At 38.8% G+C, this 27,314-nt stretch overlaps 1 pseudogene; it reads left to right on the top strand.

The window, feature by feature from the left end:
* The first annotated feature begins 18,567 nt into the window (after nt 1–18,567).
* On the top strand, nt 18,568–24,015 carry LOC102421959 (annotated as a pseudogene).
* The last annotated feature ends 3,299 nt before the right edge of the window (nt 24,016–27,314 follow it).

Raw genomic sequence — 27,314 nt, forward strand, 5'->3', positions numbered from 1 at the left:
TTATAAGCAAATGCTCAACCACCGAGCCACACCAGCTGGGTGACTTCTCTTATTTTTTTGAGCAGGGATGTTCTGTTTACAAGCTAGACATTTCCGCCCATGCATCACTGTGGCTGTGACACTAGCCTTGGTTGGCTGTAGCTTATTTTATACAATTTGATGCTGAGATGGTTCACTCTTGCAATTTATGTAAGTCCACTTCATTGTAAATTTTCATTAATCTATAGTTATGTAGCCCTTAATTAAAAAAAGATAAAATTGGAAGTCTGCTTCTAGAGATCATTACAAGTTATATTATTATGAGTTTAAATTACTCTTTCTTGTGAACACAATACTTATGATTAAGAATAGTTCTAACTTGCAAAACTTTAGTAAAAATTTTTTGGTCAATAATATTTGGCCCAAGTTTGTTAGTTTCTCATTAATTTTCTAAGGTTTTCTTAGTTATTGTTTTGTTTTGTTTTTTCCTGAATTTTGCTTTGTTTTGATATTTGTTTGGGGACAGAAATGTTTAAGTTATGCTAAATACATATGCTAACATTGATATATACATATTTTTTTCCTTAGGTTATGTTTCATACTTTGAAACGTTTTGAATTGGTTTTACCTGTTTATTCATGTTTTTTTTTCTGCATTTGCTAGCAAAGTTGCTATTTTGTCACTTCAGTGCAGAAACCAAACTAGTTGGTGTGTTTTAGAATCTTCTCTTGATCTATCTATTAATATACCAGTACTAAGTCGTTAAAATATAGGTTCTTTACTCTGTTTAGTATTTGGTGTTAGCTTCCTTCCCCCATTTCTCTCACTTTTCAGAGTTTTCTTATCTCTTCTTGGATGTTTACTTTTCTATATTAACTTTGGAATTGAATTTTCTACCTCCAGGAAATAAAAAAAAATCTTGCTGAAATTTTTATTGAGATCAAATTAATGTTATGTACTGATTTGGGAAAACTGGGATACAAGCTAGCCTCTTAATCATAAAAACAGTGCCATAAGATCTTTTACTGTTTCAGAGGTAAGAATTCCCCAGCTAGCTCAAAATTGATGCTTTCACTGATAATCATAAAGAAGCCAATGCTAAGCAAGGTATTAATGGTTTTTTTTTTTTATCATCATACAAAACTAGAGAGCACTATATACTGAATTCCCTAGAACTCACCACCCAGCTTCGACAATAATTAGCAATGATTTCTTCTCCTCTGCCCTCATAGTCTGTGTCCCTTGGGTGTTTTTTGTTGTTGTTTTTTCACTTTCGTGCTATAAACATGTGATCTAGCTTTGCTAAAATATCATCATTTCTTCAAAAATCATCTAGGTTTTAGTCTTCTAATTTAAATTATGGCCATACTAGTCAAAATTAAAGTGCAAATCAGAGCATTAAATTAAACTAAAAAGTAATTGATTTATTGAATAAATAGTTCTTTCCACATAGTAGATTAAAATGACCAGGTGTTGGGATAGATAATCCATGGTTTCAAATCCTTCTTAGAGATAAAATAAAATACAGATTACAAATGGAGGTTATGTTGGAACCTTTCATAGATGTGACCACATTTTGCTTAGAGAAATGTCTTTTAACAGCAGGATGCCAAAAGGGAAGCAAAGACATTTTTAAGAATGTCATTGGCATCTATCTGAAATTTTTCATTTAAGCCAACACTGGGTGTCTAAACATGTATACTGAATTAATGGTGCTCATTGTTCTCAGAACAAAGCAAAACTAACCCATTCCCCCTCGTGACCTCTACTTAACTTTCCAGCCCATCTCATGCTACTGCCTCCTCACATTCTGTGGTCCTGCAGTTCTGAGCTGCCCATGGTTCTCCAAACATGTTGGTCTCTATTTGCCTCTAGGCATTTAAGTGTATCCTCACTCTCCTCCCTCTCCTTCTTTTCCTCCACTTCCCTCATTTAATTTGACTGACCAGTTTCTCACACAAATGTCTAGATTGATATAATTCCTCTTGGAAATCATCCCTAACCCTGATATTCTGATTTAGCACATTTCAAGTGTCATTACTTGATATATATTCATATGTTTTCTTTTTCTGTCTTCTCCTTGAAGGAAGAAGGTGTATCTAGGTTATCTTTTTATTTTCATAGTCTAAGTAAATTTTCATTATAAAATAGAGTTTATAAATATATGTGTATAAACACTAGAATGAAAACATTTTCTCTCTATGGAAATACAATGCAGAGACTGATTCAGAGACTCTTGACTGTAGCTTTGTCTGCCAAGAATGAATCCTGTGATTTACAAGGCATGTTTCTATGTGTTTTTGGTAGCTCTAAAATGAGAATCCTAATATCAGTGATATATAACATAAAATTACTGTAAGGGTTGGATGTATGATAAACTATAAATGTAAGAATTTTAGAAAACTGTAGGAGGAATGGTATTAACCTTAACCTGGAACCTCTGGCCCATTATACTATAAGAAACAAACACAGCACTCAACATATATACCAATTCATGTCCCTCATGTAACACCTCACAGCTAAACTAATGTATTTAGAGAGGAAGTCATTGAACTTGCAATTATTGCAATATGTCTAAAAAGCTCTGATCCAATGAGCACATTTTATATAAAGGCTTTTCAAGGATAAACTTTAAGAGGTAACCCCATAATATAAATTAGCACAAAGAAGCAGCATTAAGTTTCAACGATCTTTGAATAATTATCTAATATATTTATACACATACAAATTATTTTGGGGAAAAATAGTTGGGGGAAGGGAGCTTGGCATATATCTTTTGGAAAAGCAAAATATTTCATGGCTGTAGGTTTACTCTGTAGCTCGAGGAACTGGAAGAGCATTATCATGTTTGATGAAACAGTACGTCTCCTGCTCAAACAAATGTAAATCAAAATGAAAGTAAGTGGAGAGATTACTGCTTTTTAGATTAGTGTCTATTATCAATAAGCAGAGAGCTTCAAGTGCTCTAGCTAATGTGATTTCTTTTCCATTAAGGATAATTTATTGTTCTATTGTATGAATAGTTGTCAAATCTTTATACAATGAGTCAGATAATTCTTTGCACAATATTTAGTACCTCTGTAAAAAATGAGATTTGAAATGTATTGAGCAAGGGACTACCTTTTAACATTTCTTGTCAGATAAAATGCTTGCTGCTGGAACATTTGATACAGACATAATCAGGTAGTGTCTGCATGTGGCAGAGTGCCCAGCAGCTATTTACATGTGGCTGCCATCTTGTGAATTAATCACTCTTGATTTCCATGAATTAATGCAGCTGATATGACCAAATTGGTCATGTCACCATTACTACTATGAAAAAACAGGTTCAACAAATCCAAGTGTTTAATTCTGGAGCTGGCTGCACACACATTTTTCTGGCAGTGAGTAAGATCAATGGGATGTGTTAGTGTGTCTGTGAGGGTTTTGCAGTGAGGGTGGGCGAACCACAGAGATGCAATAGAAGCACATAGCAGACCATGACAGCAGCTTCTGGCTAACACTTGGTAAGAGTGGTCCGGGCAAGAGGTGCTAGAGTCAGGGAGATAGAGAATGAGTCACAGACTGTTATCCCAGAAGGCTGGCTGAGAATTAGGAATGCATGATGCAGAGATTCTAGCAGGATCCGTCACAGGGCTTAAATTTTGGGTTAAACTTCTGAATCAAAAGCAAGGCTATCATGAGTAAGGCAAAGCACAGTCTTATAGGAAATGTACATGGCTTGATAACATGCTATAGATCAGTGATGGCGAACCTATAACACACGTGTCAGAGGTGACACGCGAACTAATTTTTTTGGTTGATTTTTCTTTGTTAAATGGCATTTAAATATATAAAATAAATATCAAAAATATAAGTATTTGTTTTACTATGGTTGCAAATATCAAAAAAATTTCTATATGTGACACTGCACCAGAGTTAAGTTAGGGTTTTTCAAAATGCTGACACACCGAGCTCAAAAGGTTCGCCATCACTGGTATAGATCCATGAATAGAAAACATAAGTTTGGAGACCGATTAGCAGCCCTAGGAATGGGACAGGAGCTTCATGCATTTCAAGGAATAACATAGAGAAAAATTGAACCAATGCATCAAAATCTGAACTATGGACAATGGCTTCTAACATAATCCTGAACTAAGAAAGAGATTTTCCCAGGGGTCTAGGGCTAGATGAATAAATCTAGATGTAAGATTTAGAAAAATATAGGGAACCAGGTAAGATATGCACAATGTTGAAGATACTCTAGCAGAAGTTTGCTGATAAATGTTTAACATTTGTAACATTTCTGGTGTAAATACTCCCCTCATGACTGATTTCCAACTATCATCATGTCATCAACTTGCTCACAAAATTCCTGAAAATATTAGCAATTGGCTATTGTGATCCAGTAAATCTAGTTCCATACTTTCCATGGATGAGTCTTTAACAGACTAAACTTATCAATTTATTGAACTTTTAAAAACTAAAATCACAATATTCTTGTGCTTAACCTATTTTGACATAGCATAGATACTGTAAACTCAAATTCTCTTCTACTCCTTTCTTTGAACGTAGAAGTTGGTTCTGCTTTCCTTATATCTAGTCTGGCATTAGTATGTGGTTGACCTAACTTGGGCCTGGTATGTCATAAACATTTAATAAATCACTGGTAAAAATGTTTTTTTGGTTTTTTGTTTTACTTGGGTCTCTAATAACATGCAACTCATCTCCAAATAATTTGTAACTATTCATAAATTTATTCTGTGTATATGATTATGTACATTTTTTCACATAGACAAAACATCCTGTTTATCAGGTTTTCATATTGGAATAAATAAAAAACAAAGTTTACTTTTATCTCTTTCATAGCATAAAAGCTGAAAGTAGTCTTCCATTTTTTACATTTTCAAAGCATTGCATTTGCAATTTTATTGTAACCTCACTGTTTTAGAGCTGTGTCGGCCTGTCTTTTTCTCTCCAGGGTCCCCTTACTTTTTGGAGAGCAGTTTCCGTGTCTTATTGCCTCTGGGATCTCAAGCCTCAGCTTTTTTTGGGGAGCCTCAGACATGGTGTGTACTAAATAGCTTTGTCAAATTGACTTATAACTGCATGTGCACTACATTCCAATCCCTAACCAATAAAAAAATACAATACAAAATGAGTAATTGTTGTTGTCCGATGGATGTGCATTATTGTCTTAGAATTTCCACCACTTCAAATTATATTAATTTGATGGTGGTGTTCATACTCTGCTTGAAACACTTCTAACAGTTGCATATCTAGGATGTAAGCTTCTATCAAATTAATCTAAAGTTTTCAGGTAAGTTATTTAAGGAAATTGCCTAAGAAAAACTTACTGAGAACAACTTGAAAATTATGACAAAGTGATAGGTAGACTTATTTGTATAAAGTTGGACCATGGATTCAGTGAGAATCTGTTACAGTGGAGACTCACTGATATGATCAAATCAACTTTACCAGAAGAGCACAGGTCACCAGCAAGAGGGACGCTCTGGCCTTCATAGTCTTTCTGTAGCTCCACACACTATCTCTGCTAATGTTATTGAACTTTTGGTTACAGATTGATATAACCTCTCACCCAGCAAAGTACCTTCATGGTATAAATCAGGACATTCTTTAAAGTCTAATTCTTCACATTGGTCATTTTCACACATAGCTCTTTCAACTTAGGCCGAATAGAGGAGTCAACAGCTACATCAGGGGTCCTCAAACTACGGCCCGCGGGCCACATGCAAATACAAATATTGTATTTGTTCCCGTTTTGTTTTTTTTTTACTTCAAAATAAGGTATGTGCAGTGTGCATAAGAATTTGTTCATAGTTTTTATTTTTTAAACTATAGTCCGGCCCTCCTACGGTCTGAGGGACAGTGAACTGGCCCCCTGTTTAAAAAGTTTGAGGACCCCTGATCTACATATTGGAAATGACATTTTCCCTGAAGAGGTGATGACAGAAGGAGAGGATATAAAGGAACACCCCATCTTACAATTCTATACTTATTTTGTAAAAGGTGAGATCAACATTTAGATCTTGAAGCTCTAGAGTTCAATTTTAATTCAAGCATTCTTTTTCAGTGACCTTTCCCTTTTACCACCAAAAGACAGTGTTCAGTTTGACACTTTTGTTCTTCAAAATCGACCTGCCTCTTAGACTTTTAAGAGAGATTCTGTTATAAGGCAGTCATTTCTTTTTCTTTCCTCGAGAGCTTTTCCATTGTCTTTATTGGAGTAGGCATTATTCGGCCTGAGGCAAGAACATCCTAAGAGCAGTGTTTAAGGGAATTAGATTATTAATGAAGAGAAAAGGGAATGGCACCTTGTCAGTGATGGGTCTACAATCTCATACTCCCTACTCCTTTCAAAGCCTGTCAGGTACCATCAGCCTGTTAAGCATACATTCTGGTAAAAATAGATGTTAATTTTAACTAACACATATTTATTTCTCTAAGGGGTAGAGATGAGTGACAAATTACTCAGTAATAGTTACAGCATGTATATTAAATTTATGTTTTCCAAGGTATTGGGAATTTTCAGCAATTCAATAATATACACCATTAATTCTAAGGCAGACTGATTGGGAAATGTGAGTCCTCAATGCAACTACTACCAGTATACTTAGTTAATACCTAGTCTAATAATGGTAATTCAATGTTATAGTTTGGGTTATCATAATGTGTTTTTGAAATGAGCTCTGTATAAAATACCATAAAATTAAAAAAAATTCAAGAGTTTTACCAACAATATTAATATTTATTTGAGTACAAAAATGATCCAAGATGATACCAATAAAAAAATCACAATAAATATGATTGACATGACAGATGCTTTCAAGGAAAAGCTGTAACAAAGCCATGTGCCTCTGATGCCAAAATAAGTTTATTCATTTGAACCAATCATATTCCCAGAGGAGTAGTTTTGTTTAATTTGGGAGAAGGCTGATTGGTCAAAACAAAACAAAAAAACTACATAGCATTTTTCCTATGGTGATGATTTTCTAGCAGTCTGTAAACATTCTTTCCCTCACACTTCCTCTCCTTTTCTTCCCTCCCTTTAACAAATATTTAATCAATACCAAATGTGTTTTAGGCATTATGTTAACTACCTGAGATTTAAAAATACAGTTCCTGGCCTTATGGATCTACTATCAAGTTGAGATGGGATGGGGAGACCTCTTTGAAAATAAAATGTACTTGATTAAAATAATTACTTATATTAACCTCATTATAAGGATTTGAAGCGGAACAGTGGGGAAGTGAAGAACTCTGCATGTGAAATCGGAGGAGGCTGTATAATGGTGTTTTCACTAATGTGTTCTGAGAGATATATGGGAATATTCTTTCTCATCAGCATTGGGTCCCACCAGGACTTGTCTGGAGCTTTATCTCTGCCCACTTCCTCACTCCTTTACACACACAGAAACCCCACAATTGCCGGAAACATGCTACTCCCCTGCAGCAACTTAACTACAGCCCATATTTATTATTTATTTATTTATTTCTTAATATATTTTAATTGATATCAGAGAGGGAGAGATAGAAACATCACTGATGAGAGAGAATCATTGATCAGCTGCCTCCTGCACACTCCTTACTGGGGATCAAGCCCACAACCCAGGCACGTGCACTTGACTGGAATCGAACCCAAGACCCTTCAGTCTGCAGACTGACGCTCTATCCACTGAGCCAAACAGTCTATAGTCAAAGTTGCAGTTCAATTCTAATTAAGAGTTCTCTAAAGCTCACAGAAAATGCTGCCTCCGTCTCTGTAGTTTCCTCTTAGATATAACCAATACAATCTCACACTAGTTTTCTAGTTGTTTGTCTCATCAATTAGACAAGAAACTGAGTACATGGTGTATCTTCATGGGGTCTCTTGGCTCTCTCAACAGGAAATGTAGTAGTTGATAACTACATGCAACTAGTTTTCTTTTCCCTGAGAGTTTGACAGATTCCTAATAATTTATACTGATTCATTCCCTGCTCCCAATCAAAACCACACATGTTCTGACATTTTATTTTAGGCGTAAGTAATAAGATTTCCAACTAATTAAAGAGTGCCATCTATCTTTTTTTTTTTTTTTGCATGAGAAGATATGATATACAAAGAAAAAAGATGGAAACACACTGGTTGTTATATCACCAATTAAGAGTATGGTCTTGGTCCTTTGTAATTTAAATGCCTTAAAAAACATTTTAGTGGAATTCATTCTCAGTGATAATAGAGCTTGTTTTGGATTTAATAGGATTCTTTGAGAATGAAATGTTAAAGACAGTCTGAAAGAAAGGTGATTCATACACAAAAAAATACTGTTTGTATATAGTCATTAAACATCCTGCGTGCTTACTGGTTTGCCGAAGGACACGGAAAATGTCCCCTTTCTGATGTATTTTCAATTTTTTGTTTGGGCTTTTAATCAATGTCTTTCTAAAGTACAGGGAAGAAAGATTGTGAAGGATGTTTAAAAGGATGAAAAAATTGACTTCGGGTCTCCTTCTCTCCTAAACTTGCAAGTCTTTTAATGATCTTGTTTTAAAATAGATGCACATATATTCTGCTAGGAAAAACCATGACATTTTGATATTATGTCCTTCCCACAGCTATTTACTTCCCTCAGGAGAAAGTAAAAAAGGATTTTTGGACTTAAGGGGTCGGTTTATTATAGTGCCTTTTTCTCCCCCTCCTTCCTTCTGCCTACACTGAGCACAAAGACATTGCCTCAGAAGTTGAGGAGGAAAATGACATTTCCTCTGGGTTGTCCTTGAGCTAGCAGCTTCAGACTTCTGATTTTCAAGATAACTCAGGCGGCAGCACATGTAAGAGAACAGGTCCTGCCCTCACTTAAAAGTTCAAAAGCTGTGGTAGAAAATGTGCTGTATCAAGTGGCTTCTGAGCATGCGGAACCTATGCTGAGCTAACAAGGTTAAAGGTGGGCAAATATTAGGAGGTTAGGGTGAAGAGACTCAATAAAGATCTACCATAAAAGCTGCACAAAAGAGAGGTGATCTAGGGAAGGTCAAAGAACAGAAGACTTGATCAGCATGAAACATACACAGTGATCCCAAATCAAAAAAGAGAGAGGAATTGCTGAATGAGATGTCATTTGATTATTTTCCCCCTCAAGGTGTTAAAATGTAGGTATATTAATGGGAATAACATATTTTTAAAGCCACGTAACAATTACCGATGTGAGTTCAATTTGTGTATGATTCAGGTCTGTTTTGCGCTAAGAAAAACCATCAGGAAAATGCAGCATCTTTAAGGTGGGATCCAGATCTTAGGGCTGCCTATTGAAGCTCCCACGTTATTGCTTTTCTTTCACTGCTTAGACAATATTACCCCTGAAACACAAAAAATAAACCGACACATCAATTTGTACTATGTCACCTCATAGCATATTTTCAGCTTAATAAAGAGGTGTTCCTTTCCTATAGCCCTCCAGGCACATTAATTACGTTATCATGTTGCTGTAAATTATATTAAACATATTTTTAATCCTCCTCCCACATTAGAGAAACTAAGCCATGTGGAGCATTAGGGAGGCCAAAAATAGTTCTTCAATAGCTTTCAAAATGACCTCTCTAAAATTATAGTTCTTATTACATTATTGTTAATTAGAGGCCCAGTGCACAAAAATTTGTGCACTCGGTGGGCGGGGGGGGGTCCCTCTCATAGTCTGGGACCCCTTGGGGGATGTCCACCTGCTGGCTTAGGTCCGCTCCCCGGGGGGATCAGGCCTAAGCTGGCAGTCATACATCCCTCTGGCAGCCCAGGAGCCCTCGGGGGATGTCCACTTGCAAGCGGGGAACAGGCCTAAGCTGCAGGCTGACATCCTTAATGCTGCTGAGGAGGCGGGAGAGGCTCCTGCCACCACCGCTGTGCTGGCAGCCATCAGCCTGGCTTGTGACTGAGCAGAGCTCCCCCTGTGGGAGTGCACTGACAAAGAGGGGGCAGCTCCTGCATTGAGCATCTGCCCCCTGGTGGTCAGTGTGTGTCATAGTGACCAGTCATTCCCAGTTGTTCTGCTGTTAGGGTCAATTTGCATATTACTCTTTTATTATATAGGATAGAGGCCTGGTGCATGGACGGACACTGGCTGGTTTGCCCTGAAGGGTGTCCCAGATCAGGGTGGGGGGCCCGCTGGGGTGCCTGGCCAGCCTGGGTGAGGGGCTGAGGGTCGTTTTCAGAATAGCCACACCCCCTTCAGGGTGGGTGTCCCCACTGAGGTGCCTGGCCAGCCTGGGTGAGGGGCTGATGGCTGTTTGCAGGCTGGCCAAGCCCCCCCAGTGGGTACCCTCGCCCCATGGGGGTGTGGCCAGGCTGGGTGAGGGGCTGAGGATTGTTTTCAGGCTGGCCACGCCCCCCAGCGACCCAAGCTCCCAGCCTCTCCTTTTTTTCTTTTTTTCATTTTTCCCAGGGCAGCCTGGAAGCAGGTATCTGGGATTTATTTATCTTCTATAATTGAAACTTTGTAGCCTTGAGCGGAGCCCAGGGCAGGCCAGGGAAGGCGGGAAGCTTGGCTCCCTCCATTGCCGGGGGCAACCCAAGCCTCCTTCGAGCTCCTGGCCGCCACCATCTTAGTTGGGTAAATTTGCATACTGGCTCCTGATTGGCTGGTGGATGTGGCTTGTGAGTATAGCAGAGTGATGGTTAATTTGCATCTTTCTCTTTTATTAGTGTAGATGATACCTTCCTTCCTTACTTTTTTTAAAATTCAAAATTCTAACAAATTTTATTTTAGACCTATAAAAGCAGGGCCAAATCACTCATAAAAGGGTTAAATGAGCCAAGACCGGTTTGGCTCGGTGGATAGAGCGTCGGCCTGCGGACTGAAGGGTCCCAGGTTCGATTCCGGTCAAGGGCATGTACCTTGGTTGCGGGCACATCCCTGGCGGGAGGTGTGCAGGAGGCAGCTGGTCGATGTTTCTCTCTCATCGATGTTTCTAACTCTCTATCCCTCTCCCTTCCTCTCTGTAAAAAATCAATAAAAAATATATTAAAAAAAAGGTTAAATGAGTAAGAATAATTAGGGCATATTAATAACTAACAAAGGACCCATGTACAACCAGATATTAGTGTGCTATTATTTAACAGTATAAGACAGCATGGTACTGCTTAAAGAAAGAAAGAAAGAGGTTAATAGGTTAGAATATGAAGCTGACCTTTTCATTTACAGAAACTTAGTATAAGACAGGCTTAGCCTAGAAAAATCAGTAGATCAAGTTTGAACCATTTAACTAATGCTCCTGGTAACACTGGTTTTACACATGGAAGAGATAATATTGGATTCATATCTTATTAAAGATATATCAAATGGATTAAAGATTTATATGTAAAAATAAAAAGTTTTGGAAGAAAATATGACATAAAAGTAGGAAATAATTTCTTAAACAACATGCAAAAATGCCAAACCATAAACAAAATACTGGATAAATGTGCCTACATTAATTTTTAAAAAAAGATAAACTTCAGAAACAATCTGCAGATTTGGTAAGGTTTTATTTGTGCAACACACATATCTGATGAAATACTATTTTTCAGCCTAGAAATCAATGTACAGAGATGAAATAAAAAGTAAATATGAGTAATGGATATTATTCGGCATTTCTCAGAAGAGTAATGCCAAATGGCTAATAAACATATGAAAAGAAATTAAATCTCATTAGTAATCAGAAAAATACAATTTTAAACTAAAAAGAGATACAATTTGTCACATTTCAGGTTGGAAACATTCTAAAGCACAAAATACCAAATGGTTATGAAGATTCAAAGCAACTAGCAACTCTCATACTCTACTAAAGGGGTGTAAATTGGTAAAATCACCATATAGAAAACATTTTTGCAGGATCTAATAAATTTAGAAAGACATATCCTTTATATTCTAGCAATTCCTCTTTAAATTTCCATGCTGGAGAAATTCTTACACATAAATTCAAGGAGAAATATACAAGAATGTTTACCAAAGTGTTATATTTAATAGCCAAAAAACGGGGGAGTATAGAAACCTACATCAAAGAAGAATGGGCACATAATTTGAGGTATATTCATATATCAAAAGAGTACTAAACAGGTAAAAAGAATTAAAATATGTATGAACATGGATAAATTATATCTACATCAAAAGTCGAATAACATTTATCAAAATTGGGGAGGAGTGTCATAGAATGAGATATACAACATAATACAAATACATTTCATAATCACAAAAGAATTCTATATGTTATTTATGTATATCTATATACTAGAGGCCTGATGCATGAAATTCCTGCAAGGTAGGTCCTTGCAGCCCTGGCCCCCGCAGCCGCCCTGGCTGCTGCCTCAGTCCTTGCAGACCCGGCTTCAAAAGGAAGGTTGTCTGGATGGTTGTTCCGCTGTTCGGCCATTTGGTCGATTTGCATATTATGCTTTTATTATCTACTAGAGGCCTGTTGCATGAAGAGATTCGTGCAATAGGCCTTCCCTTCCCTTGGCTGCTGGCACAAGTTTTCCTCTGGCACCTGGGACCCAGGCCTTCACTCTGGCTGGGCTCGGGCCAGAGCCCCCCCCAGCCATCAGGCCTCGTGGCTCCTCTGATCCCAGGGCCATGAGGCCTCGAAGCTCCGCTGATCCTGGGGCCGTGAGGCCTCACAGCTCCACTGTCCCGGGGCCATGAGGCCTACCTGCTCAGTCGGCTTCATGGCCTTTTTGCTTCGCTCCACCGCTTGGAGCCTACCTATGCAAATTAACCGCCATCTTTGTTGGCGGTTAATTTGCATATCTCCCTGATTAACCAATGGGAAGCATAGTGAAGGTACGGTCAATTACCCTTTTTGTCTTTTATTAGATAGGACTAGAAGCCTGTTGCACAAAGATTCGCGCAATAGGCCTTTCTTCCCCTGGCTGCTGGCACCGGTTTTCCTCTGGCACCCGGGACCCAGGCCTTTGGTCCAGCTGCAGTGGCTGCAGTGAGGCTTGGCTTCTCCACTGCAGCCACAGCAAGGCTTGGCTTCCCCCTCTGGCTGCAGCGGAGAAGGCAAGCCTCTTTAGTCTTCAGTCTTCAGTCTTCAGTCTTCACTCAGGGCCAGAGCCTTCAGTCTTCGCTCCGTGCCTGCGTATGCAAATTAACCGCCATCTTTGTTGGGTTAATTGGAATACTCATCGGATTGGCTGGTGGGTGTAGTGGAGTGACACCAATTTGCATGTTTCTCTTTTATTAGTGTGGATACTAATAAAACAGTAATATGCAAAATGGTCAGGCTGCCCTCACATACCGACCGAACAGCAGACTGCGTGGGGCAACCAGGCCGGCAGGGGGATTAGTGAGGGATGAGCCAAATGATTGAACAGCAGGCTGTGTGGGGCAACCAGGGGGTCCAGTGAGGGATGACCAGGCCAGCAGAGGGGTCAGCGAGGGGCGACCAGGCCATCGGGGGGGGGCAGTGAGGGACGAGCAAATGATTGAACAGCAGGCTGCATGGGGCTACCAGGCCGGCAGGGAGGTTAGTGAGGGATGACCAAACGAATGAACAGCAGACAGCGTAGGGTGACCAGGCCGGCACAGGGGTTAGTGAGGGACCAAATGACTGAACAGCAGGCTGCATGGGGCGACCAGGCCAGCATGGGGGGAGAGGGGACAGTGAGGGATGACCAAACGACTGAACAGCAGGCTGTGTGGGGCTACCAGGTTGGTGGGGGGTCCAGTGAGGGGCAACCAGGCCAGCAGAGGGGGGCAGTGAGGGGTGACCAGGCCATCAGGGCAGGCCATGAGGGATGACTAGGCTGGCAGGGGGGGCAGTTGGGGGTGACCAGGCAGGCAGGGGGGCCAGTGAGGAGTGACCAGGCCTGCAGGGGGGGGAGTTGGGGGAGAGCAGGCTGGCAGGGGGTGCAGTTAGGGGTGATCAGGCAGGCAGGCAGGTGAATAGTTAGGAGCTAGCGGTCCTGGATTGTGAGAGGGATCCTGGATTGGAGAGGGTGCAGGCTGGGCTGAGAGGATCCCCTCCCTATGCATGAATTTCTTGCATCAGGCCTCTAGTTATGGATATAAAAGCCTAAGCGACCGGCCGGTAGGTATGACATGCACTGACCACCAAGGGGCAGACATTCAATGCAGGAGCTGCCGAGTGACAACAACTTTGCAGAGTGCCCTCTTGCACTCTGGGACCCCTCAGGGGATGTCTGACTGCCAGTTTCGGGCCAATCCCCGCAGGCCAGGCTGAGGGACCTCACCTGCCAGAGTGACCCCACTCACTCCACAGATGCCCTTCAAGCCCTGGTGCTGCCCCAGGTGCGGCCGGCCAGGGAGGGACCAGGGGAGGTTTGCTCCAGGGCATGTTCAACCTGTCTCACGCAGTCCTGCCCTGCTGGCCACCTTCTAATTAATTTCCTTTAAATGTGCACGAGTCTGTGCACCAGGCCTCTAGTGTGTAAATAAAATTGCATGGGAATAAGAGCTAGAACCTTCAGAATGATGGTATTCCTGGGCAGTAGTGGAGGGCAATGGAAAAGGTAGAAGATTTCAAAAATTTTAAACCATTTCCTGTGTTTTTTTCTAAAGGATCTCAAGTAAACACAGCAAAGTGCTTTATTATGTGTGATGGGACCTTTGAATGTCTATTACACTATTTCTAAGCTTTTTATATTGAAACATTATTTTAATTTTGAAATTTAGTAACAGCAACAACATCAATAATAAATGTAAGGTTGGTACAGAATTCCTGGTTTTTAGTATCTTAACATCTTAAGGTTGAAGGCATTGATTAATAAAGGCTACAAAATTCTGAATTCTCTTATTATTAAAACAATAGAAATTCTATGATTAGCTGTTTACAAGTTGTAAAAAGTTATGATATTTATATGCATTCCAGAGTTTTAAAACATCAAATATTTTATGTAACCTCCACTAAATATATTTTAATTTTTTTCTTACTTTAAAGATGCAAAGCTTCTACTGAGATTTCTTGTGGGCTATTTTCACTCTCAATTGTATCATTTGACTTTATGAAAAAAATAGGTATTATTAAAAATTAGCTAGCAATTTGAATTTTATGAGAAACTCCAATATTTGGCTAAATATTCTAGCAAAGTGAAAATGTATCTAAATAAAAGAAAGAATTTAATGAGTTTTTTTTACATATAATCAATTCAACCAATTAGGAATGATGATATTAACATTTCAGTATGTTCATTTTCCTCATATAGAGACATTTTATTCAATTCAAGCAATATTAATGGAATGGGAACTTCAAAGTAGGTAGTGATTGAACATATACAGCTAAATTTATTCCAGTCTTAACTCTCACTAAAACAACTATGAAGAGATCCTTCTAAAGTTGCATTAACCTGTAAAAAAAGCAAAGGGAGAATATGAAAGAAAGTAGTAACAAGAAAATTTTGGAAACTTGCAAAAAGATAGGGAATAACAACTAACTTTGCAGATTCAAGGGAGCTTAATCCAAAACCAATAGTGGAGAAAGCTGAGAATTAACCCAGTTTAAATCATAAAATCTTCAAAAACCTCAAGAATGAAGTGGAGGGCTGAAAGAAAGATGATAGGTTAAAAAATGTTTGTGGCCCTAGCCGGTTTGGCTCAGTGGAGAAAGCGTCGGCCTGTGGACTGAATGGTCCCAGGTTCGATTCCGGTCAAGGGCATGTACCTTGGTTGAGGGCACATCCCCAAACAGGGGGTGTGCAGGAGGCAGCTAATCGATGTTTCTCTCTCATCGATGTTTTGAGCTCTCTATCCCTCTCCCTTCTTCTCTGTAAAGAATCAATAAAATATATTTTAAAAAAATGTTTGTGGAACAGATTCTTACACCCTATTTTCTTTACTTAATTGAACACCACATTAGATGATTGGATGTTTATCCTCTGAAGATAATAAAAGAGAAGAGCTTTTATATGAGGACACGGCTCAGTTGTATGAATAGGTACAATATCCCAAAGAAAGGTTTAAGTTGTTGTATATATTCTGACTGTTGAATGAATGGTAAGGCCCCACAGTTTTCTTCCTTGACTTGGATTCCCAATATGCCTAATATTGGAGATATCTGACTAACTCAAGAATATGCCTAATATTGGAGATATCTGACTAACTCAAGAAGACCTAAAGATGTTAATATTGTGACATTTTAAAAAATGGTCCAAGTGATTGTCAGAATTTGTAATGAACCTTTTAGTTCCCCACTGGTGAACATGAGTGGACAGCCAAGATTCCTCTAATATGAATACCACAAACTAAAACAATAGACAAAATCAGGAGAAACAATTATTTGTGGGGAAAAATATTATATATGTATGTGTGTGTATATATATATGTGTGTATATATATGCATATAGATGTGCATATAGGTAAATATATATATATACATATATGATTTTGATGTGTAATATATATTTATGTGTAAGCTTACATACTAATATGTATATTGCATATATAAAATTACCATTAATCTCCCCAGAAAGATAAAATTAGATATATTCATTACAAAGAAAAGGTGCTAAAATATTCAGAAAACAAAATGACTTTTTAGAAATTAAAACTATGATAGCAATAATGTTCATTATAAGACTTGAAAAATATAATTGAGTAGTTTCTTAGAGAGTGAGTCAGAAAATTAAAGAATGGATAAGAGAAATGTGATAGATTAAATATGGTTACCAGTATTTCTGGCACTTTTCTCATTGAAAATGAAGTCTAATTTCCCTTGAATCTGGGCTGCATATAATGACTGTTTGACAAATAGTACAGCAGAAGTGATGTGGGTAGAAAAGATGAACAGAGCTCACTGTGATCTATTAACTTTCTTTACTAGCGGCATGTCCCTGGGGGAACAAGTGAATGCATTGTACCTGGTCTAATGTCCTGCACCTCTAGGTTCAGGACCTACTATTATTTGCTGAGAGGAGGAGACCTCGTGTATTGAAAGCCTTCACTAGAATGTTCTCTAACTAAAGATAACTTTTTCAAAAAAGACAAACTTCCAAATCTATGAGGTATGGTTTCTGGGAGAATGTCACATAAACATAACTCTCTGAAATGTAAGTTGGCTAAAACTCAAAAAGGATTCAGCACTCTGGGAATGAATCAAAGATAAACAACAAGCCAAGATATTCATGGAAAGTACTGAATTTTAGATAAGAACAGCATGAATCCGTTGTATTTTTGCCCAAGACTGCTACTATGAAGAGATTACAATTATTATTCTGAATTAGAGGTGCATTTCTGATTCAGGAATGATTCAGAGGTGCCCCCTTGATGCCTTAGACCTCTCCATATACTGCATGAGCCTTGGATTGCCTATACTTTTGCATGACTAGTGAAGCTCAGCATTGGGTGAGATGTTTGACTTATGTGAGTCTCAGTTAACAATTTGATCCTGAGCATTAGTGGTTTTCAGGCCCAAACCATAAGCAACAGACAGCTTCCCATTCCTATCTATTGGAACAATCTCTGCACAGTAGTGAATGGGTTCAAAAGGGAAAAAATAACATAAGTACTTAAAAGCATGCATAGATGTAGATGCATATAAGTGTAGGCAGATCGTCATCAGCTGGCATCCCCTTTTCCTTCCTGTCCCAAACCAGCTCTCAGCACAGCCAGTCTCATCAGGGGAAATTCCCAGCTGCTGAAATAACTGTGTATTGCAGGAACCTTCAAGGTTTGGGCTTCACTGGGTGGGACTAAGAATATGTTTGACTGTGGCATCGCTGGACAGAGTGCACTCCTAGACTTGGGATGATCTGGGCCATGTCTGAGAGAGCCAGTGTCTCATCCGCCAGTGGGCTGAGGGGTTTTATCTGGGCTCTGACTTCTTTACATTCACTTTGAAGTACCTGTTTGGGACCAGGCCCTGGCCTTGTCTCAGTTCTGAGACTCCAGGTGGAGAGCCCTTGAGGATTTATTCCTGCAGAATGTTCTCCTTGCTTCTCTTGATCTATTCTTCAAAGAGAAGCTAGAGTGATTGAAAACTAAAAAAAAAAAAAAAAAAAAAAAAAAAAAAACTTAAAAAAAATGTAACATGGGTAAGGGGACACCATGACATTCTTGGATTTGGCAATGGTTTGTGGCCCTCAAATTCAACCCTGCAGAAAAAGATCTTATTCCTGAGTGTTCAATTTCTTCTAATGTTTCTCCCTTGAGGGGGGTGATAATAATAATAATAAAAGATGGTTAGATGGTTGAGAAAATAAATGTTTAACATACTAGAGGGGAGTGTACACTCACTCGGGTACTAGCAGATGGGTTTTTACGGGGTGCACTCATGCATGCAATGGCTCAGATCAAGCTGCAGCACTTGACCAGCCCCCCCATTCCTCCCCTGGGGGACCCCTCCCAGCCCTTATCAAAGACTGCTCAGTCTGTGGAATTGAGAAAAACAGAGTGTTCAAACTGATCTTTGGAAATTGATGACTAATGGGACAATTTATTTGAAAATAAAATAAAAGATTTTTGAGAAAATTTCCTTGAGAAAGTTTCAGCATAAGCAGCCAAATAGAATTAATTATGAATTTAAGAGTGTTAATGATGAATTTATAGTATCATTGTAGATTAATTGAATATAAATTGAAACTTTCTTGTCAGTCATAGTTGAAAATGCAGTCTGAGGCACCACCACATGAATGAGCAAAAGGTAAGCAAGTCAAGGTTTAGAAAAGAAAGCTGATAAAAAGTTTAAGGTGGTAATTTCTTCTAATACTTGCTTTAGTTAGTGTCTTTTATACTTTAAACACAGTCTGAAAAATATAAACCATATGTTATTGTCTATTTAAATAGTATATTTTATTTCATTTTAAAGGAGAAAAGTGTGTTCAATTAAGTGAATTATCCTCTTAAAAAACCCATACCTAATTAAAACACACAAACACACACACACACACACACGCATGCATACTTGTGCACATATTCACACACACACACACACACACACACACACACACACACACCACTGTAGGGACATATCATTATGTAAATGTGGAAGCAACTTTTATTTCAGTTAAAATCCAGAAATATTGCCTTTTAGCATAATAAATTTCAAAACATCAGTTTCACTTGGAGACTGTGTGTGGATTGGATAGAATTACTGTACTACTGTTAAACACTCCCACCCTTTTATGAACAGGGCATAAAAATATAGCAGACTCAATAGCTATACCTCTGGGAATACTGCCCTACATTTAGAATGTGAACAGGTCCCATACCGATCCACTTGTGAAAGGATATTTTTGCCTGAAATAGAATAGCAATTTGGTTACCGTGAGTGAACTTTTCCTGCAAGATGTTAGCAGAGTACCTGAGAAGACAGAGAGCTGACACTCCACTGAGCTGAAGGGCAAGTTTTATGAATAAATTTGCATGTACTTGCTGATCAATGCCTGTAAGTAAGACATGCCTTTTTGCTCCCTACTTGATTGTGAAGTTGAAGACAGGAGATATTAATCCTCACCTATCTTTAACTATATTGGAAGAGTCTCAAATTCTACCAAAATCTCCCAAACATAATCCAGAAATTGAAAATGACTAAGTTTATGAACATGCAACATGATTCTACCCTTACATCCCCAATCATTGGCCGTCACAGGTATTGCTAGCCTGGAACACACAAAGTGGCACTTATTACAGAAATACACCTTTCCCCACAGTAATCTATATTTTCCCCAAACTTTCTGGCTCTCATTGATATCTGTTTGATCTTTTTTATTTACTTCACTTCCTTAAGTTTTCTCACCATCAAACTAAAGCAGAAAGCATAGTGTGGGTTAAAATAGTATAAACATTAAGACATGTGGTAATAGATTCAAATCTTGACTACACAATTTCCTAGATATGTGACCTTGGGAAACTTACTTACAGTACTTTGGTTATATTCTACGTAAAATGGACATGACTATGTCCAACTTACTTGAGCTTTCTGAGAAATAAATGCAAAGGGGTATGCAAAGTGCCTAGCATAATGATCGACAAACAGTACATTCTCTAATATTATTGTTTACCTTCCCTTTTACTTAAGCACAAAGTAAAAACTCAGTAAATACTTGCTGACTGATCTATATATGCAAAAAATTTGTTCAATATAGATTAAATAGTATTTTAAGTTTGGTTAAACACATTTCATTATTACCTCCAATATCTTATCACAATTTTCATGTCAAATGATATGGCCTCTATGTGAATAAACATAGATCAGTGATTATTTAATACCCAATTAATATTTTAGAAGAAGACATTGCCACCATTGCAAGCCAAGTAATAAGAAAAACACAAACACACACACACACACACACAGATATAAATGACCAGTTTTTTTTTTTCAAACACTTAATACATTCAAGAATGATGTGCTTGCCCTAACCAGTTTGGCTCAATGGACAGAACATCGGCCTGCAGACTGAAGGGTCCCAGGTTCGATTCTGGTCAAGGGCATGTACCTTGGGTTGCGGGCACATACCCAGTAGGAGGTGTGCAGAAGGCAGCTGATAGATGTTTCTTTCTCATTGACGTTTCTAACTATCCCTCCCCTTCCTCTTTGTAAAAAAATCAATAAAATATATTTTAAAAAAAAGAATGACGTGCTTGCCCTGGCTGGTGCTCTCAGTGGTTAGAGCATAGACCCACTCATCAGAGGGTGACAGGTTTGATTCCTGGTCAAGGGCATGTACCGGGGTTGCAGGTTCATTCCCTGCCCCCAGTCAGGATGCGTGCGGGAGGCAACCAATCAATGTGTCTCTTTCGCATCGATGTTTCTCTCTCTCTTTCCCTTCCTTCCCATCCCTCCCTCCCTTTCACTCTCTAAAAATCAATGAGAAAACATCCTCAGGTGAGGATTAAAAACAACAACAAGAAACATAATGTACTTAGGGTCATAATCACTAACAATAGTCAATATATTCTTTCTTCCAGGGAATATTCTCCTCTTGGCTGTTGTCATTATGTTTCTCAGCTAATTCCAAAAATGCAATAAAACTCTAGATATAAAAATTAAACAATGAATCTATGTTAATTATACTAAGAAAATCAAAAGAAAAAATAAATAATTCATATAGAATCAAATAGTTTAAATCACGCATCATTTATGAGAAGGCAAAAGAAAGAAAATGTGGACAATTTTTACATTAACACCAACCTAATGTTCAAGTACATACAAGCATACAAATCTAATGTCAAAAGAGCAAAAAAACATAAACACAGATTAGCAACGTACACCACATTTCCAATTTCATTTCTTGTTTAGTGAACCACCAGTCAATTATAGGCTATAGTCTACATCTAGCATCAGGCCACAGGTTGTTATCTTCAGAGCTCAAACGTCTTTAGCCCTGACTGTTTCATATTCCCTCACTTAACTTCCTCTGTTTGTCATTCAGGCCCAAATTCAGGGAAATAGTAGCTGGGCATCACACCAGGAATGATAAGTTTGTGTCACTGTGGTGTGTGCTATTCATCTGTTTGTGGCTACCTCTTTGGAACTGACATCTTGGGCTGAGAACATTTATGTATGCATGCAGAAATGAATCACTTGTTTGTCTTCTTTTTTATATATGTCTAAGCCATTTTATAATTTTTAATATTTTGCATACAGGCACTATATATCAGAAATGATTAATTTAAAAAATTCCTTAAAATGAACCATGTCTTTGATATTGACATCAATGATAGAATTATATTAAAATTTTCAAATATAGGATATGTTGATTATGATCTTCACTGTAGTTGAAGTTTCTATCAATTTTTCACTCTGTAATACAGAATGCTGTGACAATCAGCATACTGCAAAAATATTGGCATTGATAAAGCAATACTCAGCACACAGAAAGCAAACGGGCCAAGACCAAACACACAGTTGGTGTAGAATATAAAATTTTGTTTTATTGTCTATAGACCAAGAACAGATTCTGTGTGCATGTGCGTGTATGTTAGTTGGTTTTTAGGCAGTATTAAGAATTGTACTTTAGTTGGTATGCTAAAATTTAAAATAATTCTCAGATCTTGTTAATGTGCCACCTCCCACAGAATTTAATGTAGAAATAAACATATTAAAGTACACCAGATAAGAATCTATTTCAGTATTAAAGAATTCCTAAATGTATTTTCCTGGCTATTCATGACACTGGACCAATAGATCAAAACACTCTGGGTTCAGCCTGGTCCCTTTGGCTCAGTAGCTGAGCATCAACCTATGAATCAGGAGGCAGCTGATCAATGATTCTCTCTCATCACTGATCTTTCTCTCTCTCTTTCCCCCTCTGGGTTCAAATCCCAATTTCTCCCTTAGTAGCTGCGTGATGTAGAACACTACTGAAATCTCTCTCTTTTTCACATGTAAAATAAGCATAAGAGGAACATGTGCCTCATGGAGTTTTTGTGTAGATTAGATGAGTCAATACATATGAAGTACTTATAACAGAAATGTAATATAATAGGTGCTTAATGATTATTGGCTATTATTATCATGGATTTATTGGCCTTTTCCAATAATAAACATTTTTCCTTATTCAAGTTAATTTGGTTTTTAGAATAGTTGCAAAACAATTTCTTTCTAGGCCACTAGAATATGGCATTCCATATGAGTTGCTTTCAATCTAATATAGAAAAAAAAAATATATTTTATTAAGTATTCAATGTGTACCAACAAAGAGACTGTCTATGTACACATATGTTAGACTAATACCCCTTTAATTCACTAAATTAGGTGCTGGTATATCTCTCACATTATAAAGGAAATGTAACATTTTGCCCAAATGAGCCATGAAACAGATCTAAGGTCAATAATGTGCTCTTACCTACAACCATCAGTGAAGTCGTATTCCAAGATATGGCTAACAGTTGACCTGCAAAAATGTATCTTTCTAAATGCTAAGAGTACTTGCTCTATGCCTACACATTTTGCATGTTCTCTCTTATATAAGATATAATCATGGAGAGTGAAAAGTCACACTTAATATGTAATTATGGAATTAAATTATTTACATTAAGTGATATAGTCACTCTTTTTCCTCCAAGTTCTTCATTTACAATTCTTTAATTACTTTTGTGACTTTTCTTGACCCTCTCCTATTTCTCAAAATCTCTTTTAAGGTGTGAAAACCAAAAGTAGATATGGTATTCTAGTAGAAGCATGACTAATGCACATTCTAATAGATGTTTCCATTTTGAGAAAAAATAAATTTTCACTATTACATTTCAACTTCGTTTTTCCTCATTCTGGGAAAGCATAGCCTTGCTTTAACATAGGAAGGAAAGTGATTTCCTACTCTTACCATCCTACATATATTTATCCTTATTTACAGGCAGCCAGTTTCTAAGGTATGAGAGAATGCTTAATGCCACAAAATGTATTTGAGCACACTAGTCCCACAAGTTAGGTCTTAGAAATGGGTTTTATGCACACAAAAATTAAACAAACTGTACAGCTTTATATTTTGTGGAGTCCCAGTGCAAATTTAGAAATACATACTCCTTGGTGACAGAATTTCCCAGGTTGGTAGAGACTTTTACCCCGAGACGTGTACCCCGAGCCCCCGCGCCGCACGCCGGCGCCCTCGCCGCAAACCTCGCTGCCCAACCCCGTCACCTATCTGACAAAGGCCTTCGACCTCCTCGTGGACCGGCCTGTGACCCTCGTGAGAGAGTTTATAGAGCAGCAGCATGCAAAAAACAAGTATTACTACTACCACCGTGAGTTCCGCCGGGTGCCAGATATCACCGACTGCAAGGAAAAGGATGTCTTGTGCATGTTTGAAGCAGAAATGCAATGGAGAAGAGACTACAAAGTTGATCAAGAAATTGTCAACATTATCCAGGAAAGGCTGAAGGCCTGTCAGCAGAGGGAAGGTGAGAGCTACAGGCAGAATTGTGCTAAGGAGGTGGAGCAGTTCGCACAGGTGGCCAAGGCCTACCAGGACCGTTATCACGAATTAGGAGCCCATTATTCAGCCAGGAAGTGCCTGGCAAAACAGAAGCAGAGGATGCTCGAAGAGAGAAAAGCTGCCAGAGAGGCTGCTGCTGCTGCTCATTGAGTCCCTCCCACATGAATGACCGTCTCATGCTGAATAAAAACAGTGACAAACCACACCCCCCCCCCCAAAAAAAAAGATGGACTAGTGTGCTCATAGCACCTACGTTCACCCACTACCATCTCTAGCAGGAAGCATAGCTAATTTTTGGTCTCATTTGCTTTTGCTACCTCCTACCCTGCCAACCCTGCTAACTCTTACATTGCTAAATATGGGCACCTTGCAGAGAAATGGAGGAGTTTTGGGAAAAAGCATATCTAGTTACTTGGCATAAAATATAATTTAATTTGTGACCATACTTGTGAGAACCAACATGGGTTTGGGATTTAAGATCACAGAAGAAAATGAGCTTCTAGTAAGTTATGGGAAAAAGGTTTCTGAGTTATCTTTTCTCAGTCTTGACTATTATCATCTAGGACTGGAATCAGTACTAGACTTCATTATGGTTCATTCTTTTAAAAGGGGGGATATCGTGTTAAATCTGAGTAAGTACATTTCATTAATTGTAAAACACTGAATTGAGTTCTGGGAGGTAAATAAAAATTAATCAGAGAAAACATATACCTTTATAATGTACACTAGAGGCCCAGTGCACAAAATTTGTGCCCAGGTGGGGTCCCTAGGCATGGCCAGGGACCAGGGCTGATCAGGTTCCCAGCCTCCCCACCTCCTCCTTCCCTTGCAACCCGCGTCTGCCACCACCCACCCCCGGTTACCCATCCCAGCCAGGGGCCCGGCCCTGATTGGGTGATCGGGGCCTGCCAGCTGGGGGAAGGAACTAAGGAGGCTGGTTGGCAAGCCCCATCGGTGATTGGGGTCTGCAGGCTGGGAGCAGCTCCTGCATTGGGCATCTGCCACATGGTGGTCAGTGTGCATTAAGGCGACCAGTCGTTCTGCATTCCAGTCATTCTGTTGTAATGGTTGCTTTTATATACAGAGATAGTAATCTATCTGCATATTAATAACTAATGTATTAAAAATGCAATATGAATCATAAGAACAGTGTAAATAAAGTGCTAAGATAGTTTAAGAAGAAAAGTCATTATTTCATCTTGTTTTTCAGTATCAAAGTTGTATTCAGTTGTATTCTAGTAGGCACTTGAGAGAGAAGGTTATAACCAAACTTGAGCTGATTTCCAGCTGCCAATGAAAAAACAAAAATATCCCTTTTTGCTACTGAATGTTGCTAGGGAACGAAGGAAGTCGGTCATATTGGCAGGATGGTCAGGGAGGTTGCTGATTGCTTTCAAGGGCCACTGCCTTGTTTCTCACCACAGCCAACCAAAGAGTTGCCTTGGTGATGCAGGTGCTAATGCCCCCAAGAGAGTCTTTAAGTTAGCAAAGAGTCCTTGCCCAAACCAAAACTTTTGAATAGTTCTCATAAACTCTCAGTATTTGCAGTCTAACTGTTCCCTTGCCCCAGCTGCTTTGCCACATCATTTCTCATGGTAAGCCTCCAGTGGAGCCCTCAGCAGCTGGCTGCTGACTGCATATCAATGGACAATAGAGAATGACATCTTGACACAGCTTACTTCATTCTTATAGAAAACAACTTTACTTCTAAAAACAACATTGTTTGTCTTTGTTCAAACAAGTGGATAAAGACAACTTCACTTAAGTCATAAATTAGGGGATTCGACATCATATTAAACTAATAAGCACAGTAATGCTGTTGCTGGAGAAATCCATGGGTTCAATTTCCCTGACACTAGTGAGAGTAGGGTGGCTCTTGGGATAACTTCAAAAAATGAATTTTCTAAGACTTGCATGAGAGAATGAATGGTTTTTATTGGTGTGGAATTACATTTCTTGGGTTGTAAGTTCCTGTTGTCTTTAAACCAGTCCTGGAAAATACGTAGCTGAGGCTCCAGCAAAGCCAAAAGTAGGGCCAGTGTCCAGAGCTCCCGTTCCATGGTGGAGTTGAGTCCGGTGCAGCATCAGGCTAGTTAAAAGTCCATCAATCCATTCTGTGGGTCTCACATGGCTGGCAGTCATGTGGGTCCATGTAGGGGAGTGTGCCCCCTGCAACAGGAGTCCCCGGAGCACAGGCAAGCAGAGAGCCAAGAGAGTATGCATTTCCTTTGTTCAGCAGTTTAAATATCTCAGATTTCGTGCCCTTGCAGTGGCCATACCTATTCTGGCCACTGACTTGCTCCCAGGTGTAACTGACATATAAGCACTTGACCTTAATGGGCATGCATTTATTGTCCAGTCCCTTTCCCCAGTGACCTGTGGGGAACAGACTTGGAAAATATTAACTGCAGCTTCCTGGAAAAACTGTAAAAATGGCATGTCTATATTAAGTAGTCTTCTTTTTACTTCTCTCCTGTTTAATAATAATAACAAGGTTATTAATGGTATTAATGCTTTCAATACCAATAATTGATAAGAGATACAAGTAAAGATATAGAAACAAGCTATTAATTGGAACTAATGAAGAATAGTACATTAATGAACTATTCATACAGTTGAAATGAAGATTAAAGTAGATAATAATGGAGACTCTGCTTTAAGTAATATCAGACAATGTAATTTGGGTCAACTATTCCACTTCAATGAAACAAACTAGAAAAATATTTTTTAAAAAGTATAAATTATTTCGTTAACTTCTTATTTCTAATCTCACATGTAAGGAGCTTAGAAGTTAACAAGCAAAAAGCTAGACACACTAAAAATCAACAACTATTCTTACATTTAAATCACAGGTTAAATTGCTGTCTTCAAAATTCGAGGAACAAGCTAATACAAGAAATCGCAGTTCACCAGACGGAAATTTACACCCACCAGCAGCTCTCTGCTGCTAGGAGCAGTGAGGGATCAAACGGAATGTGGAACTGATGAACTGCTGGAGGGCTCAGGGTGAGTAAGCTGGAGAGTTAAAAACTTTCCTTAGTTCTACCTCCAGGAGCCCCTCCAGGTCCTCAGAGTCAAGTCAAAGAAGCATCCCTTTGTACTCTGGTGTGGAGGTGGGTGTGAGGAGAGGAAGTAACCTTTCTGAAAAATGTTAGAGTATTCTGTTCCCTTTAACAAAAGCTTATCCTCAAGGAAAACTATTTGCCCAAGTTTTGGGCACTGTTGGGTTTTACCAGAGCTTAAGCATCCTCAGGGAAGGTAAACACCCAACTCCAGCACCCCCGCCCCCCCCCACCCCCCGCCCGCCCCAAGCCTTCCACCTGGAGGCGAGGCTCTCTGAAGGACTGAGGCATTCTGGAAAACGCAAACTATAGGGGCTGTAAAAAGACTGTAGTTTTAGGTGTTTCTAGGATAGAAGGGAAGAAAAGAAAGAAGAGCACAGGGACTCTCAGGGTAGTGAAATTATTTCTGTATGAGACTGTAATGGTTGGTACATGTC

Source organism: Myotis lucifugus, unplaced genomic scaffold, assembly GCF_000147115.1.
Source record: "Myotis lucifugus unplaced genomic scaffold, Myoluc2.0 scaffold_32, whole genome shotgun sequence".
NCBI classification, from domain to species: domain Eukaryota; kingdom Metazoa; phylum Chordata; class Mammalia; order Chiroptera; family Vespertilionidae; genus Myotis; species Myotis lucifugus.